Below are 17,018 nucleotides of genomic sequence, written 5' to 3' on the forward strand. Positions count from 1 at the left end.
GCAAGGGGGCCGCACACCCGGTCGCCAGGTATAACTGCCCGCTTCTGTCCTCCAGGACCCAGGGCCTAAGGGCACAGCCAGGCCTGGGAAGAGGCTCCCCGGGGCCCTCCTCTCCTTCCAGGCCTGTCTCCCTGCCAAGCTGAGCTGTAGCCCCTCGCCAGGGCCAGCCTGTCCCGGGAAGAAATAAAATGAGAACTGTGTGTTCTGAGCCCTGGTTCAGTGTGCCCGTGGGTGAGTTGATCTCCCTCAGGGCGTGCTGGGCCGCTCAGCTCACAGACGGAGCAGGCAACTCACCCTCCCCCCTACGCCTGGCTCACAGGCTAGGGTCCCCCTGCCCTGACTCCAGCACTGCCACCACCAGCCCAGTTTTCCACTGAGGAGCCACCTCCACTGGGGTTACTCTCACGGTGCCCCAAGTTCCCTGGAGCACTGACTGCCCGGAGTCTGCGTCCCTCCACATGTAGACACCCTCTCCTCGCTGTCCCATCCGCACACTCTGCTCACTCTCACTCGGCACCCCTGCTTGGAAGCCCTGAGCCTCTGCTTGCCCCAAGCCCAGGCCCCCTCGAGGCTCAGCAAAAGAGCGTGGCCCTCCTGCTCGGCCCCAGGACGTCCTGGGCGCCCTGCGTGGGAGCTCGGTGCCTCCACCTCTGCACCTCCCCGCGTTTCCTCCCATGGCTCCTCTTAGGAAGCCTTTGCCGATTTGTCCCGGCATTTCAAACTCTCGGGGCACTGACTTGTCCATCACGCTTCCCAGGGGCCTCTGAGAGATCCTTCAGGAATGAACTGAGTCATGGGCAATTTCCACTAGGTCATTTGCCTCCAGAATTTTATTTTGGATTTCACAGATGGATAAAACTTCCAAAAAATTAGGGGACTGACAGAATTTGTATATTTGGCCAAATCACAACATAGAAAATGAAACAGAGCTATAGTATCATTGCCATTATTTCCTAAAAGTGCATTTTAACACCAAAAAAGGAGGAAGGATGTAATTTCAGAAGAAAGAATTGCTCTTAAACTAAATATACTTACCTTTAACACAAACACTACTGCATTACCCTTATTTTTTTCATTTTGCTGCAGACCAGTGAGAACACTGCCATGGAAACCACCACCTGGGGTACCAGGAAGATGCCGGAGTGAGGAAGACACCAGAGAATGTCGGGGAGGGGAGGGGAAGGGACAGAGAGTGGGGGTCAGACGTCCACCCGCGAGGTGCTCCTCTGCCCTCAACTGACCCTTGTTCTCCTCCTTGACGTCTGAGGTGGCCAGTTTTGGGGTCTGGCCAAGGGGCAGAGCTGGGGCCAGGCTCACAGGTCGGGTGGTTCAGTAACCCCCCAGCCCCCGCCCTGGACATCCTGGTGAGCTGGCTCCCACGCTGCACGCTGCAGAGGCGTCCTGGACCTGTGCCTGTGAGCAGGGCATGGCTGGATTTTGGAGACAGGCCATTGGTACAGGAGAACGAGCACAGGACTTAGGAGCCTGGGGTCCGGGCCTGGCTCTCCTACTCACAGCTGAGTCACCTGGCGAAGTCCCTTCTCTCTCTGGGCTGCCGTTTCCTTGCCTTAAAATAAAGGTTCTGCACCAGCCATTTCTAAGGAAAACTGCGCCTCTCTGGCTTAAAGGGTGGGGGGAAGCCATGCACACAATATTTTGCATAGAATTTCGGGGGCTCCACTACTCCCTCGGGCCTCCAGTGGACTTGCCAGGGGCTGCCAGCCCTGACACACGGCTGCTGGCCTCGTGCCCTCAAATTCGCCCTTTTCCTAGGCTGTCAGCAATACTCGCCAAGTACCCAATACTGGCAAGGGGATGGCAAGGGACAGTGGTAAATGACACAAGGAAGTATTCACCCCGGGGTTCCTCTCCAGTTCACAAGGGACACTGCACCAGCGTAAGTGGCTCTGACCGGCCGGGAACTGGCCAACCAAGGTGGCTGAACACATATCTGAAGAGAGTTTAGACCGTGACTGCCGGAGGCAGGGGACACAGTAATGACAGGAATCCCACTGTAGGGGACAAAGACTTCTGGCTGCCCAAAGCAGTGTAGAACACTGGTGAGAGCTTGGACTCCATAGCTCGAATGCCCGGGATTTATCTGACTCTGCCATTTAGTCACGGTACGTGGACAAGGGACCTTACCTTGAGCTTTCAGGCTCCTTGTCTGTAAGCTAGAGATGACAGTTACACGGCAGAAGCAATAGTACACATTAAATATTCTAAGAAGCCCTTGAATTGTTCAGTCTGCCTTGCAGAAGTTTGGGTTCATGTGACTCGTTCTGGCTGAGGGTCTGTTTGGAAAGGAAGTGCCACCTGGCTCAGGCATGTAGGTGTCTGTGTGCTCCCTCCATCTGTCTCCTCCCCTTCCACAGCAACCCTGGGGCCAGGCCTCCAGACAGCACGGCCACCAGGCGGAAGAAGGGTCTCTTGCCCCTAATTAGACTTTACATGGGTGGTAAATGAAGCGCTATTGTGCCAAGCCACTGAAATTTCGAAGTTCTGTTGGGACAGCTAGTGTTAATTACTCTGGGACAGCCAGTGTTAAGACAGGCAGGGCTCATGACATAATGGATCCAAAGCCCTCTGAGCACAGCGGGGGGGCTGTTATTTTTGGAGAAAAGACCTAAGTTCCCCACGAAGACGGGGCTCCTCAGATCTTTTCTTAAGCAAAATTTTAAGAAGCACCAACAATAAGTTATAGTATACTTTAAAATAACTAAAAGAGTGGCATTGGAATGTTCCTAACACAAAGAAATGATAAATGCTTGAGGTGATGGATACCCAAATCGCCCTGATTCAATTATTACGCATCGTATACCTGCATCAAAATAATCACATTACCATACCGATATATGCAACTAGTATGCACCCATAATATTAAAAATAAAAGTAAAAAAATAGAAGCAGAAGCTGGCAGGCAGGGTGAGCTGGAAGTTTGGCCGCGAGGGAATTCCTAAGGAAGTTTGTCCCCAGGTCCCCCAGGCTCTTGTGCGGCCTGCTTTAACCCCTCCCTCTGAGCTTTCCTCTCTCCTGCCCCCACGTTCTGCCCCCACATCTTGACTGTCACACAATTCCCAGACAAATTCTTAGACAGTTCATAGAATCACTAGGACTGGAGGAGATTTAGGACTGAGAGGCCATCTGGTCCTACCTGCTGCTGCTAACAGATGAGGACACTGCGGCCCCGAGATGTGTGAGGAGCACCAGAGGGTGGGACCCGGGTACCCAAAAACTCACTGGGAGATTTGGTGCAGCAAGGCAGAGAAAGAATCAGTAACGGGAAGGAAGTTATCTTTATTTCAGCATATAAGTTTTGTGCAGCTTGCTTGCTTTCTTTTTCTCTCTTTCTTTCTTTCTTTTTTTTTTTTTTTAAGAGACAAGGTCTGTTTCAGTCATCCAGGCGGGCACAATTACAGCTCACAGCAACCTGAACTCCTGGGCTTAAGTGATCCTCTTGCCTCAGCTGCCCCAGTGGCTGGGACTACAGGTGTGTGGTCTAATTTTTCTGTTTTTTGTAGAGATGGGGTCTTGCTATGTTGCTCAGGCTGGTCTTGCACTCCTGGGCTCAAGCGGCCCTCCTGCCTTCGTGAGTGCTGGGGTTATAGGCTTGAGCAACTGTTCCGGACCAGTTTTGTATAGTTTTTAAAAACAGAGTTTTTTATTTTACAGGTTAGAGTTTTTATTTTACAGGTTAGAGTTTTTATTTGGAGGCCAGTGGTGGTGGTGGAGTGTGCCTGTACTCTCAGCTACTTGGGAGGCTGAGGCAGGAGAATTGCTTGAGCCCAGGAGTTAGAGGCTGCATTGAGCGAGCTGTGATGACACAGCCTGGGCGACAGAGGGAGACCCTGTCTCTAAAGAAAAAAAAAACAGCTTTTATTTGGAAGTAACAAATAAAGAGGCCCTAGAGCCTCTACAGTCTAGAATGCTGCCTGTGGGAGGCCAGAGCGCCCTTCCTCCTTCCCCCCTCCCCGAGTCGTGGGGGTCGCCAGCGCCGTGGCGTGGGCGCCAGACGTCCTGTCCCGCCTTCCTCTCCCTCCTCCGCGAGGGCGGCCGGCGCGGGTCATCTGGCAGGGAAAGGGGGTTTCTCCTGCGGCCCCTCCGGATCCCCACCTGCCCTCTGCCACTCAGGCCCATGGCCACTGCCTTCCTGCTCCTGGCGGGGGTCCTGCTCCCCTGCTGGGGCGGGCTTGTGCAGGATAAAAAGGTGAGCCAAAAGAACGCTGCGCGAACCTTCTGCCTTGCGACAGGAGTGGCAGCCTGGCATCCCAGGCAGTGGAGCCGAAGCGTGGGGTAGCTTTGGAGGGAGAGGTGGGGACCGGAACCACCCCCAAACTGGGGAGTTATGCCCAGGCTGGAAGCTTGGGGGGTTCCCAAAGGGACTTCAAAGGCCGTGTCACCTTCCCCTGAGGGCCTTGGAGGTGAGAGAAATTGGTCTATGACCAGCACCCTCTCTTCCCGACTCCCCCCACCCAGCGCCCCTCCGATGGTCTCAGCCCTGGGCTCACTTCCAAATCCTCCCCACCTGCTCCTGTTTCTCCCCCTTGTCCTTCCCTCCTCCTCCCACTGCCCAGTGACCTTAGGCACAAGGACTCTTTCTTCTCTTCCCCTCTTTCCCTCCCTCCCTTTCTGTCCCCCCAAAATGTGATCTGAGAGTATCTGCTTCCCCCCACCCCAGCACAGGACACTCTTGGGATCCATGGAGGTGAGGGAGGCCCCAGCCCCGTTTTCTCATCTTCCTTGCTCCCCTGAGCCCTGCTGGAGAGGGGTGTGGGGTGTGACCTGGGGGTGACAATCTTATGGCTTCTCCGGGATTGTCTCCAGCCTGGCAGACATCCTGCCTGTCCCCACAGATAACCGGGGAAAAGTGCTCCCACTACGCTGAGTGCTACACTGGCTGCTGCCTCATGGACTTGGAGGCTGGTGGAGCCTTCTGTGCCCCCAGGGCCAGAAAAACTATGGTCTGTTTGCCCCAGGTGAGGCGGGGGGTGGGGCAGCTCCTTCTGGCAAGTGGGGAAGGGGTGGGGGACGTTAAAAAAATGTGTCCCCATCTGCTTTTGTGCCTTCTACCTTGAGTGCCCCTCCCCCCTTTCCACCTGGCAAACTCCTACTCATCCTGAGTTACAACTCCAGCCACCTCCTCTGAGAAGCCTTCCCTCCTCAGAGCGTCCATGTGTTGGGCTCATCTCCTCAGCGGAGCATGTGTCTCCCTGATTTGCCACGCCTTCCGTCCCTCTGCCCGATGGTTGGCGCTCTCTAAGGGGAGGGATTGCATCCTATTCATCTATGAAGCCCCTGTCCCCAGCTTAGTGCCTACACATAGTAGATGCTCAACAAGTGCTTGTTGAATGAATATCTTTCTCTAACGTCACTGAGGAAAGGTAGGTGGGAAAAGACCTTCTTACTACCAATCCTCATCTCCCTGCCAAAATGGCCTAATTTCTTGAGAGGGGTATGGCATTGCAGCAGCAGGACCTTAGCTTTGGAGTTGGACTTGAGTTTAAATCCTGTCTATTCTACCCCCTGCCTTTATGGCTTCAGACAGATCACCTGGGCTCTCTGAGCCTCAGTTTCCTCATCTGCAAGGTGGGGCTAAACTACCTACCACACCAGGTTACTGGGACCAGCACAGGTCCTGGCCAGGACAGTGCTCAATCAAGCATTGAGGTTAGTAGCTGGTAGAAACGCCGAGAGCAGAAGGCACAGTTCTTCTTGTTCCTGCTCACCTGGCCCTGGGCCCAAACCTCTCTAAGGAAGGTGGGCCCAGCCTCCATGTTCCTGTCTGGGGAGCTGCCAGTGCCCTAAGGAATCAGCAGGGTCCCTGCCGTGGCCTGACCCTACAGCTGAAGTGGCTAGAGGGTCTTTGCATTATGGGCATTTACTTTATCTCATGTCGTCCTCAAAACAACCCTGTGAGATATGTCACACCTATTATCCCTATTTCACAGATGAGGACACTGAGTTGGAGACGCTCATTAACTTGCCTGAGCCCATGCAATTATAAGCTGTAGAACCACAGACCCTGGGTCTGGCTCACTCCAACACTGGGCTCCTGCTCCTGGTCTCCAGCAAATTTAATCCTCCTTCTTTCCTGCATACTGGTGACTCCCAACTCTCGTACCCACTTCCTGCAGACCAAGGGAGCCACCAACATCATCTGCCCCTGCCTACTGGGCTTGAATTGCGTATCCAAGGACCTGATGTGTCCCCGTCGGTGCCGTATGTTATAGAGGAGGACACAGACTGGTCACCGCTGCCCCTTCCTCCCTCCTTTGGGGCAGAGGCCCTGGGCGCCCCCAGCTTGCTCCTGTGACATTAAAATCACTTCCTGGCTCTGGCGTCTGACTGCACTTTCTGGGAGAGGAGCCCTGGGGGGGGGGGCGGGGGGTGTTCCAGTCTGTGGGAGGCAGAAGGGGAAACTGGAGACATGAAAGAGCTTCTCATGGAGTTTGGCCCCGTGGGAGCTCAGGGGGGAAGTGCAGGAAGGGACTGGGGCAGGGAGGGTGTGGGGGACAGGGGGGTGGGTCCAGGCCAACTCCTGGATTGGAGGGCTTCGGGGGAGGGCAGGGTTGAGCGTGCCTGGAGGGCGTATGTTGTGGTGCCTGGATGGGTGCGTGGTGGGGAAGGACTGAGGGTGGCGGTCCTTAGGGCAGTGTGAGAATGTGTGGAGCGTAAGTGCAGAGCTCTGCCTGTGTGGGGAAGGGACTTGGCACACTGACATCTCCGCTCTCCGGGGCATCATCCGTTCGGTTGTGTGGATAAAGAACGGAGGCTCAGAGGAGCTCCATGCCTTGCCCCAGGTCATGCTGTCGGGGGATCAGTGGGACTCTTTCTGCTTTAAGTACATGAAACAACAACCCAAACTGCCCAGTGATAAGGGAGTTATTGGCGGTCAGACATGGAAGTCCAGGGGCAGGGCAGCTCCCCGGCCCTCGGGCTGAGTTCCCTCCCAGTAGCCGCGAAAGTTCCAGGTGTCACCTAATAACAGCTAAGGTTTATTGAGCACTTCCCATGTTCCAGACACTGTGCTTTCTTAACTGTCTTAACTCGTCTTATTGTCACAATGAGGTTGCAGCAGATATCATATTTATCCCTCATTTTACAGGCAGAGTGTTGAGGCTTCCAGAGTAAGGGGTGGAGCTGGGACCCGAGGCCAGGCTCTTACCCACAATCCCCCTCATGCATCCTCACCACGGCTTCCAGAGAGAGGAAACATGTGTTCCGGAATTGTCATTGCTGACTCAGGAGGGCACCTACCTATATCTAGGTCCGTGACCAAGTCATGGCTTTCTTTTCTGCAAGAAGTGAAAAATGGCAAAATTTTCATGGAGATTGAAAATAAAAAACAAAGGAAAATTATGAGTTTTCTTCTCACAGAGCGATGTGTCTCCCCCTCCAAACATTTAAATCATACAACCCCTGGGCCTACTTGGTGGCAGGTGTGACTGGCCCCCATTCCGCAAACCCCCGACAAGTTAAGCACCCTGAAGCCAGACCTGAGGAGTGGGAGGGAGGACAGAAGTGGGAAGAGACAGAAGCCAGGTGGGTCGGGAAGGAAGGTGCGCCAGTCCTCTCCCGTTCGCCCTCCTCCTGCTCTGCGCCTTATCCTGGGGAACTACGTTTCCCAGCCTCCTCCTGTGTCCTCTGGCTGAAGATTGCAGGGCAGGATAAGGGGGGTGCCACATAATTCTCCCTTCCCCCCCCACCCCGCACCCCGCTTCTGTGACGTCACCAGCAGTCTCCTTGTCTCCTCCATGGCTGCTGCTCCTTTAGGACAGCCCCTCCTCTACACTGGGCCCCACCCCCAACTTCTTCATTCACGTGGCCTCTCATATTGCTCCTCAAGCCCTAGGTCATCGGTGTCTGCCAGTGTTGCTAATCTCCCAGTCGCCTCACCCTTCTCCTGTCTGGTTTCTCAGCTCCTCTGTCACCTGTGTGATTGATTCCCTGTGTTAAATCCTCTGTGTTTAAATACCTAGAGTAGATTCTGTTTTCCTCACTGGCAGAGAAGGAAACCTTCCAAGCGTTTCTAGGCAAAACTGCTTCTAGAATACTAAGCCCTCCTTAAATGTGTAGAATTCATTTGAAACACAATTGTCTTGTAAAGAGAGCTGAGGCTGGTAGTGAATTATGAAAGGTCTTGTAAGTACTCTTTTATAAAATTAAAAACCAAGAAAGACTGAATATACGATAAAAGTTGTCAAGGGAAAAGAACCCAAGGTCTGTAAGATAATTTAAAGAGATTGATTCTGAGCTGAATATGTGTGACCATGGCCCAGAGAGCCACGCCCAAGAGGCCTTGAGCAAGGGGCCTCACCACGGTGGGGTTACGGTTTGCTTTTATACATTTCAGAGAGACAAGATTACACGTAAAGTCATCATAAATCGATACATGGAAGGTGTACATTGGTTTGGCCCATAAAGGCAGGACATCTTGAAGTGGGGCATTACAGGTTATGGTGGGTTTAAAGATTGTTTAATTTGTAATTTGTTAAAGAAATGGAGCTTTGTCTAAAGGCTTGGAATGTTTTAAGATAAGGAAGTCTGTTAATCAGAGACAAGCCAGCTGACATGTACCCAGACTGAGTGATCTGTTCAGTAAACTGATAACCTGCAGGTGTGGTTTAAGCTTTGCCTTAGGCCTGTTAATGAGTTACAAAGGATATCGCCAAGAAGGGAGGGGGCATGTCGGGGCATGTCGAGGCATGTCTGACCTCTCTTCTCATGGCCAGCAGCTCAGCTTTAGGGTATTCCTGGAGTCCCCTTGGCCAAGAGGGGGTCCATTCAGTCAGCTGGGGGGGGGCCCTTAAAGTTTTATTTTAGTTCACAAAGTTGTGCCAATGACACTTTACATTGCTTTAAATTAGACATAATGGTTAGTCCCTTTAAAATTCCCGTTTGCCATATCATTTATGGATTTTGCAGGCCAAAGATCCACTGCTCCCTTTCTCTTGGCAACCCCGAATTTCCTGTAGGGAGACCATCCCCTTCCATTCCCGGTCCATGAGGCTGAGTAGAGCTCTATTCACACCAGAACTCCGAATCCTCCAGACGCAAGGACTGCTTCGGTGGGTGGTCATTCTGTTGCCCTGATCTTAACAATAGGTTTGGAGGGGCACATGGCCAGTTTGTCCAATCAGATTGAAGCCTAGGATTTGTACAGGAGCTCTTGAACGTGGGAGAATATGGATCTGTGGTTATTGGCAGCCGTCTTATTACCATGTGGACTCAGAGTGAAGCTAAGGCAGAGGAGAACAGGGCCAACAGGTTATAGTGTCTTTCTTTTAACTCTTGGAACAAGCCTTGGCTTAAGCCAGATAGCTCTACGCCTGCACTTTTAAGTTACACAAGCCAATAAATTCACATTTTTCCTCAACCAGTTTGGGTTAAGTGCCTGTGACTTGCAACCAAGTAAGTCCTGACTGATTCTGTCCCTTGAAGATGGGAAGCTTCCCAGCATCCTCCTTTCTTGCTGTGGTGATAAATGCTTGTTTTGGTTTGTTTGTTACCGTGCAGATTCAGCAGCGGCATGCTTTCCTGCAGCTCTGCATGCAAATGCCGCTGTGTTCCTCCAGGTGTTAGAGATGTGGAGTGGTCTTGAAGTTGAAAAGGCAAAAGCTTAATATGTGTAATTATTATGTGCCAATAAAACAAACAAAAAAGACAACAGTTCCAAGCCACCTTAACCAAATCTTTCCCCCGATTCTGATGAGCCTTATTTCTGCCCAAAGGACTCTCCGCTGCTCCCTCAGAAGCCTATTTCTGAGGTGCGGTCTCCACCCCTTTAGCTTCCTTCCTGTCCCCCAGGCAGAGGCTGTGGATTCACCAAGTCTCATTTCCTTTTCTTCTTTCTGGGCACCAGAAAGACTGACCATCTTTCTGCAGGTGGCTTGGGCTAGTGTGAATATTTCTGGCCAGCAGGTAGAAGTGACATGCGTAACTTCTGGGCTGAAGCAGAGAAGAGCAAGTGTGATGTAACAACGAAGACTCCATTTCTGATGTTTGACCACTGACGCTTTCAAGCCCCACCGCTCCCCTTGGCCCCACATCTAGGCAAACCCAGGAGAAAACCACACGCTCCCTCCCTTGGCACTGGTGGGAAGTTCAAACCACACAAACCACGCAAACTCCAGGCTACTCACGGGAACCTCAGCCTGGCCTCACCTCCTAGCCACAGTGAAAGTCAAAGCCACATGTCCCTCCAACTCTTGCCACTCACACCTCCTTGCACCTGCCCTGTTCTCCCTGGAAAGTTCCATCGTGGGATTCATAAGCCTTTCATGTCTTCTTGGTATGTGTGGCATCTTCAGTCTCAATATCCAAACCAATTTTGGGTGGGGATGAATTTCACCCTCTGTGGAGCACCCAAAAACCTGCAATTCTCCAATTCTCTTTCCTAGCCTGGGCCAGGTGGTGAGATGAGGCACTATGAGATGGGGGGGTGGGTGCCTGGATCACCAAGTCCCTGCATGGAGGACAGCTGCTCTGTCCTCACAGCGTCAACAAGAAATCCACGTTTCCTGTGCTCAGCCCTTGCGATCTCCGGGTAGGTTGCGAGCACTGTGTCACCTAGCCCGCCCTGACTAACATAGAAATGTCTGCTGCTGTTCTGTCCTCTGTGTTACTGCCCGTTCTTGCTCCTGAAACCCAGTTACTTTGTTTCGATCATCTGTTAGCACAACCGACTTGGCCGTTGCGGTTCTTGTGTTTGTAATTCGTGGGCCTGCCAGGAAGACCTACAGAAATGCATCCAGGCGCATTTTCTCCAGAGAAGGAGTTATTGAAATTCTGATTGAAGGCCTCCAGAGGAAGGGAGTGGAAAGATGAAAACTAGAATGGAATCTTCTCTTACTTAAATGCCTCTGTGACCCTGGGGAAGTTTTCCAACTTCTCTGAGTCTTAGTTGCCTCATCTGAAAACCAAAATATTCATAATGCTATTTACTAACAATAATAAACAATTGGATGGGATGAGAGACTCTTTTGAAATCCTTCCAACTCTGAGACCCTCTAATTCTAAAGGTAATGATAACAAGCCTGGGCCCCGTCTCTACAAAATATAGAAAACTCAGCCAGGTGTGGTGGCGTGCGCTTGTTGTCATAGCTACTTGAGAGGCTGAGGCAGAAGGATTGCTTGAGCCCAGGAGTTTGAGGTTGCTGTGAGCTATGATGACCCACTATACTCTAGCCCAGGTGACAGAGCGAGGCCCTGTCTCAAAAAAAAAAAAAAAAAAAAAAAGATGATAACAGCTTCCATTTATTGGGCACCTACTGTATGCAAAGCACAATACGTGCTATCTAATTTAAGCACTATGTCATCCCGGTGCTGTATTATTCTTATCTTCTGTTTTGGAGATGGGGAAACAAAGGCTCAAAGAGGTTAAGAAGTCTGCCCGAGATCACATAGCCAGTAGGCAACGGAGCTGGGATTTGAACCCAGATCTTGCTCGTAGCAGAGCCCAGGTGCACAGATTGGGCTGTTCTGCTGGCAGCCAGAGGAGCAGAGCAAACAGTCTAGGATGTAGCAGCCATTCTTGGAAAATTCCCATTTCACCCTCACTGCTTGTTCCTCTTGGCTGAGAGCAGGAACTTGGGGCCTCTCTTGTTAACCCTAAGACTGGGCACTCACACCTCATGACCTCCCCTCCAGGCCTCGGTCAAGCCACATGGCAGTCACATGGCAGGTGCTGGGTATGTACCTGGACTTCAGAAAAGCCACCACCACCTCTGGGCTAAGATGCTGCGGCAGCTGCTGCTGCTGCTCCTCCTCTCCTTTTTCTTTCTCCTCACCGGGGGCTCATTTTCCCAGGAACGAAAGGGAGCTTTGGTAAGGAAGCACGTCCTCCTTCCCTGTCCTAAGGCCTGTTCTATTGGGGGCCAGCGAGTGGGTGTGGGAGCTGGTGTGGGAGCAAGCGGAAGTGGGTGGCAGCAGAGTGTTGAGGGCAGGCTGTCCCGGAGAAAAGGGAAAACACCCTCGTCCTGGGAGCTGCGCTGGGGCAGTGCCGGCTGCCGCAGCCCCAGAGGTGAATGTGACCCAGCCCCCTGCCCGTGCTCACGTGCGGTAAGAGAGACAGACATTCACTCACGCAGCAAATTTTACTGAGCACCTACTATATGTACGTTACTTTTCTACTTGTTGGGGATAGGGCCGTGAGCAAGACAGGTGAAAATCCTCGCCCTTGTGGAGCTGTCACTTTAATGTATGAGGCAAACAAGTAAAATGTAGACTATATCCCAGGTGATAAAACCTGGGGTGAGAAAAAATAACGAAGGGGCGTCAGAAGTGGGGGTGTGAGTAAAGGTCGCAGTTTTAAATAGGGTGCTCAGGAAACCTTACCAAGAAAGTGAATTTTAAGCAAAGACCTAAAGGGAGTGAAGTGTTTCCTCCATTCCAGGTGGAGGGGCCAGCCAGGGCAAAGGTCCAGGGGTGGGCATGTGCTGGCATATTTAAGGAATAGCAGGGAGGAGTGAGGGAGAGTGGAAATAACAGGCGATGACGTCAGAGAGAGAAATGGAACAGAGAATTACAATGTCCGCATCATTCAGCAGTTGTGCATTCGGACCTTCAGTGTCCGCGGGGCCGAGAGACACAGTGAACAAGAGAGCAGAGGGTCCTTGCCCTCCCAGAGCTGAGGTTCTAGCAGGGCGAGATGGATGTTTAAAAAACTGCGGATAATTTCAGACAGTCCTGAGTGTTGTGAATACAGTAAAACCAGGTGATGGGGCCTGCTGTCGCTGGTGAGGGCTTCTGCCTGGGGCAGGAGAGGGAGGCCGCCAGGCAGAGATCACGGGCAGGGTGTTCCGCGCAGAGGGCCAGCAAGTGCAAATGCCCTGGTGTCAGGAAAGTAGTGGATTCAGAGACCCAGCGGTGGCTTTGAATCTGGGGAATGACACTGTGGGAATTAACTATTAAAAAGACTCCTCCAGCTGTTCTGGGAAGAATTGATGGGAGGGGGCCCAGAAGGTGAGGGGTGGGAAAGTGGAGGTGAGAATGGGGGTATGGGTGGCTGGAGGGGGTTACTGGCTAGAGTAGAAAAGCAGGGAGATCAGGAAGAGGCTATAGCACTGAATCATACATACTAGATATGATTATACATAATATAAATATAAATCATTATTAATAATACCTAATATATATGTTAAGTAAAAATTGCATACAGTAAGGTGTCCAGATCTTGAGTTTACGTGAAGATCAATGGATTTTAATTAACCTGTGCAAACACCCTCACCACCACTATGAGAACAAGACCTAGAGCATTTCTACGCCCTGGAAGGCTCACTCTTGCTCCCCGGTGAATAGCCCTAAAGGCGACGCTCTCCGACCTAAAGATCACTTTTGCACTTCCTATGATGGCATCACCCAGTACGTACTATTTTTGAACCTGGCTTCTTTTGCGCAACATTTTTTCTGTGACACCTATCATTTCACTTCTGTCTCTCTTGTTTGTCTCCCCGCCCCCGCGCCGCCCTCCAGCTGTGCCTGTCTAACAGCGCAGTCACCAGCCACACGGACTGACATCCGCGTTCCTTGCACAGCGCTGCTCCGCCAGGACAGGGCTTTGTTTCGTTGAACGAGGGGCTCAGGATTTGCTTGTTGAATGACTATTGAAGTTGTCCGGCAGAGAGCTGATGGGTGGCCATGATAGATAATTAATGTCTTAAGCCCCAATATTGGGGGTTATTGATGTGTGTGCGGGGGTGGGTGGGGACGTGTAGGTGACAGTCCAGCTGGGCTGAAAGGGTAAGTAGGGGTTTGCGGGAGAGAAATGTGCCGCAGGAGGCGGTGCCCCCCCGGTGTGTGTGAGCAGCAACCCCTTTTGGGGACACTAAAAGTACACCTTTAAAAACTGTTCGGTCCCCTGGGCACTCTCCATCCGCACAGAGGTACCCCGTCCCGACTGGACACCGCCCTGCCGGCGAGGGCGCCGCCGGGGGAGCCGAGCTGGGGAAAGCACGGTGGGCGGCGGGGCGGAGGCGGGCGGTGGAGGGTGGGGGGCGTCTCTCGGCAGGAGCTCAGGAAGATTTGCGTCCAGACCAAGTCGTGCAAAAGTCAATGCCGCCGCCGGGAGCCCCATGGCTGCAAGTTCCACTGCGCCGAGAAGGGGTCCGAGGGCAGCTTGTGTCACCCGCAGGTGGGTGTCCGCGCCTCGGGGGAGCTCACAGGGAGCCAGGGGAAGGGGGCACCAGGGCAGGCCCAGTTCCTGGCTAAGGGGGAAGGGCAGGTGGGCGGAAATGACCCGGAGCTGGGGCTGCACCTCCAAGGGTATGGGGAGCCTGCCTGGGGGCTTGGAATCCCGGGGAGGAGGGGGGGTCGGGGGAGGTGATGCTTCACTTTGTAATGTGGGATCTCATTCTCCAGGGGTCTTCTCAGCAGACCCCAAAAGTAGTTTAGAAAATGGGTACAGCTAGGTGCAACCTCTGCCCTGGACACCCCCTCTTCACCCAGCCCCAGGAGTTCTGCTGGGGCCCCAGGTGTTCCTGGCCGGAGATGGGCTGAGGCAGCCCCTGAGCCAGGTGTGCAGAGAGGGGAGTTGATTTGCCCTTGGAAGGATTTAAGGAGAAGAGATGGGGGCCTACCGCGGTGTGTTCATGGATTTGGGACGGGCAGATGAGTCCATGACAGGCAGGGTAGAGCTGGGGCCGGGCACTGAGCAACTCCAGCATGGAGAAGGCAACCGGACGTGCCACTCTGAGCAGCTGGGCTGCGGTCTTTTATCCCCAGCCTCCTGGCTGTGGGCAAGCAGATGGCCTTGGAGCTGGGCTAGGTGGGCCTGGGGGCTGCCCATGGGGCTGAGGGGAGAGCAGCCCCCAAGGCCAAGGTCATAGTCCTGCCTTTCCCAGACTTTCGTAGGCCTGTATAACGAGCGTCCCTGCAAGCTGAACCTGACTTGTGTATTTCCGAAGAATGAGAAATCGTTTGGAATCATCTATGGCCGTTGTCAGAAAATTGAAAAAAAGAAGCCAGCTAAGAAAATGTTCTTCTAATGCTTTCTCTTTCATGCTGTCTCTGCCACCCACCATCCTCCCTACCCAGAACTATGTGTCCCTGCCCCTGGTCCCCAGAGCCTCCACCAACAGTGTACCGTCATTGAAATAAAGAGCTTTCAATGTTTGCTGCCCACAGAGCTGGGGCCTGGGTGGGCTGGGCCGGGTGGGTATGGTACAGGTTGCTGGGGGAGTGGGGTGGGCATGGGGGAGTGGGGTGGGCATGAGGGAGTGTTGGGTTGAAGTCTGAAATGTCTGTTCTTGGTGTGCTCTTGGCTGAAGAATGACCAGGCACACTGAAAGCAAGGTAAGCATGAAAATGAGGTTTACTGAGGAGAGAAAGATAGGATTATAGAGCAGGAACAAGATATAGGTTTACAGAGCAAGATGCATATGCCACAGATGACGACCAGATCCATTGTCGTAGCGAAAAAGAGTCCTTGGTTATGGTCTGGGTCTTGTTTTATAGTGTCTGGATTGGACCCTCCTCATGGCTCAGACGTCACCATGGAACCACTTTGACTGCACAGTTGGGAAATACATGACCTGAGTCTTACGACGCATGCAGATCTCCCATGAGCCTCTCTGAAAGCCCCTTTTGGGGGTGGACCGCAACGGCACCCACTTTCATCCCCAGGAGACCCGGAATCCCTCGCTGTCTACTTAACAGGAGGAAATAGGAGGGGACACTGTTGGGCTTGAGGTATTTCCCCAGTTGGGGCATGAATGAAAGTCCCCCAGAGGAGACCTAAGCTCCCCTCCCAACCCAACCCCTTTCTGGCTTCAGCCCACTCCATAATCTACCCTCTGAAAACCCAGTTTATACCTGATCTCTCAGTTCCCCTGACCTTAAATTTCGGAAATGTGAAAGCAGGCGTACAAAACATACACGTGTATGCAGCATTGTGGGGCTTACCGAGCACTTGCTAGACGCCAGGGGCAGCTCTAGATGCCTTACACACTCGGCCTCATTATCCTACAACAAACTAGGAGGCTGCCAGGGGCCTGTATTGTTCTCGCCTCTATTTTGTAGGTGGGGAAACTGAGAGGGATTGAGCAACTTGCTCAAGGTCGCACAGTTTGAAAGTCATAAATCTGAATCTTCTTTTTTTGTTTTTTGAGACAGAGTCTCGCTCTGTTGCCTGGGCTAGAGTAGAGGGCTGTGGCATCAGCCTAGCTCACAGCAACCGCAAACTCCTGCCTCAGTCTCCCGAGTAGCTGGGATTACAAATGTGCATCATCACGCCTGGCTAATTTTTTCTATTTTTAATAGAGATGGGGTCTCACTGTTGCTCAAGCTGGTCTCCAACTCCTGGGCTCAAGCGATCCTCTTGCCTCAGTCTCCCAGAGTGCTAGGATTATAGGCGTAAGCCACTGCACTGGTCCAAAATCTGGATCTTCTGAGAGGCAGGAAGAGAAGGGAAAGGAAAGTGAAGGAAAGAGAGTGAGGAAAGAAAGATTGGAGCACGACTGCGCAGGGTGGGCATGGGGCAGAGGGAGTCCAGAGGAGTTTTAGGAAGTTTTTCTGTGTGTGGTGTGGCTTTTAGAGCCCGACGCCAGCCTGCTTATTTGTGTGCAGTGCACCCTCAGCAGAGGCAGGCCTCAAGGCAGCCCTGTTATATTCAGGTTACATATTGGAGTTAACTGTTTCAGATTTTGGACTTAAGGTTCCATACTCAACCATACATTTGATTAAAAGATAAGCCCCTAGAACTGAGCCAAGAGTGCCCTCCATGATGTTGGGCTTATGATGCAAGAGCTCAGGAGTTCAGATATAAGCTGTGGTTGTGACTGGGCACAGTGGCTCACACCTGTAATACCAGCACTTTGGGAGGCTTAGGTGAGAGGATCACCTGAGGTCAGGAGTTCAAGACCAGCCTGAGCAACATAGTGAGATCCTGATTCTACAAAAATTTTAAAAATTAAAAGAATTTAGCTGGGCATGGTGGCGCATGCTGGTGGTCCTAGCTACTTGGGAGGTTGAGATGGGAGGATCACTTGAGCCCAGGAATTCAAGGCTGCAGTGAGCTATGG

The sequence above is a fragment of the Eulemur rufifrons genome, chromosome 15 (assembly GCF_041146395.1).
Source record: "Eulemur rufifrons isolate Redbay chromosome 15, OSU_ERuf_1, whole genome shotgun sequence".
In the NCBI taxonomy this organism is placed as follows: Eukaryota; Metazoa; Chordata; class Mammalia; order Primates; family Lemuridae; genus Eulemur; species Eulemur rufifrons.